The 2,226-nt window shown below is 46.2% G+C and overlaps 1 protein-coding gene and 1 pseudogene across 5 annotated transcripts in view; both read left to right on the top strand.

Annotated features, from left to right (window-relative positions):
* Cast (calpastatin) overlaps positions 1 to 2,226 on the top strand; it is a 110,055-nt gene that overhangs the window by 39,573 nt on the left and 68,256 nt on the right. The window lies entirely within an intron of this gene.
* On the top strand, positions 312 to 1,655 carry LOC110308205 (annotated as a pseudogene).

Below are 2,226 nucleotides of genomic sequence, written 5' to 3'. Positions count from 1 at the left end.
CCCTGGCATTCCCTTATACTGGAACATAGAGCCTTCACAGGACCAAGGGCCTCTCCTCCCATTGATAGCCGACTAGCCCATCCTCTGCTACATATGCAGTTAGAGCCACGAGTCCCACCATGTGTTTTCTTTGATTGGTGGTTTAGTCCTGTGGAGCTCTGGTTAGTTCATATTGTTGTTCCTCCTAGGGGGCTGCAGACCCCTTGAGCTCCTTGGGTCCTTTCTCTAGCTCCTTCTTTGGGGACCCTGTGCTCCGTCCAATGGATGACTGTGAGCATCCACTTCTATAATTGCCAGGCACTGGCAGAGCCTCACAGGAGACAGCTGTATAAGGCTCATCCACCCTACCAAGGATGCTTACTCAGCAACTCTGGAAACTGCCTGCCTGTGAAGATTTTTTTCTAGAGGAAATCTCTGCCTTGCAGAGTAGTTCCATAAGGAACAGCATGCACCACTCAAAGGTGGAAAGTGTATTCCCTGACCAATAGTTGGTATTTTGGCTTTGTGCTCTTTGACGCTGCTGAGGAAGCATCGCTGAAGGCTCTCATAACCCTGCCATCATGTCTAAGTCAGAGTCTTCTAAGGAGCGGGAAGAGCTGTGGAAAGCTCTTCATCGGAGGTCTGAACTTTGAAACAACCGACAAGAGTCAGAGGAGCCATTTAGAGCAATGGGGAACACTAACCGACTGTGTGGTAATGAGAGATCCAAACACCAAGAGATCCAGGGGCTTTGGGTTTGTCACATACGCCACTGTGGAAGAAATGGATGCTGCCATGAATGAAAGACCATACAAGGTAGATGGAAGAATTGTGGAACCCAAGAGAGCTGTGTCAAGAGAAGATTCGCAGAGACCAGGTGCCCACTTAACTGTGAAAAAGATCTTTGTTGGTGGTATTAAAGAAGACAGGACAGCCAAGGCTATACAGAGAAACCCTGTTTCGACACGCCCCCGCCCCCCCCCAAAAAAAGAAGACACCAAAGAACATCACCTACGAGATTATTTTGAGCAGTATGGGAAGATTGAAGTGATAGACATTATGACTGACAGAGGCAGTGGGAAAAAGAGGGGCTTTGCTTTTGTTACCTTTGATGACCCTGACTCTGTGGATAAGATTGTTATTCAGAAATACCATACTGTGAATGGCCACAACTGTGAAGTAAGAAAGGCTCTGTCGAAGTAAGAGATGGCTAGTGCTTCATCGAGCCAGAGAGGTCGCAGTGGTTCTGGAAACTTTGATGGTAGTTGTGGAGGTGGTTTTGGTGGCCATGACAATTTTGGTCGAGGAGGGAACTTCATTGTTCGTGGTGGCTTTGGTGGCAGNCATGGTGGTGGTGGATATGGTGGCAGTGGGGATGGCTATAATGGATTTGGCAATGATAGAAGCAGTTTTGGAGGTGGTGGAAGCTACAATGATTTTGGCAATTACAACAATCAGTCTTCCAATTTTGGGCCGATGAAGGGAGGAAACTTTGGAGGCATGAGCTCTGGCCCTTATGGTGGTGGAGGCCAGAACTTTGCTAAACCACAGAACCAAGGTGGCTATGGCGGTTCCAGCAGCAGCAGTAGCTATGGCAGTGGCAGGAGGTTCTAATTAAGTACAGCCAGGAAACAAGGCTTAGCAGGAGAGGAGAGCCAGAGAAGTGNCAGGGAAGCTACAGGNTACAACAGATTTGTGAACTNAGCCAAGCACAGTGGTGGCAGGGCCTAGCTGCTACAAAGAAGACATATTTTAGACAATACTCATGTGTGTGGGCAAAAACTCCAGGACTGTATTTGTGACTAATTGTATAACAGGTTATTTTAGTTTCTGTTCTGTGGAGAGTGTAAAGCGTTCCAACAAAAGGTTTTACTGTAGACCTTTTTCACCCATGCTGTGGATTGCTAAATGTAATAGTCTGATCATGACACTGAATAAATGTGTCTTTAAAAAAAAATGTTGGTATTTTGCTCGTGGGAATGAATTTGACTTTTGTGCAATGATTTTCCAGTTACTCTGGAAACGGAAATGAGTATTAAATTTCACTGGGATGTGGTAAGCAGTGCCACTTGGGTTCTTCTAACAGGCATAAAGTGCTGAAATCAAGTGGCAAAGGCTAGCAAATTCACTTCAAACTAGAAAACTGGAATTAAAGACTGACGGAGAAGGAAGTAAGATGGCCATTAGGGTGAGAGGCTAAAGAAGGAAACTCCGTGTGTGTGTGTGTGTGTGTGTGTGTGTGTGTGT

Source organism: Mus caroli, chromosome 13, assembly GCF_900094665.2.
Source record: "Mus caroli chromosome 13, CAROLI_EIJ_v1.1, whole genome shotgun sequence".
NCBI classification, from domain to species: Eukaryota; Metazoa; Chordata; class Mammalia; order Rodentia; family Muridae; genus Mus; species Mus caroli.
Note: the sequence above shows the minus strand (reverse complement) of the source record. Positions and strands in the feature narration are given on the sequence as shown.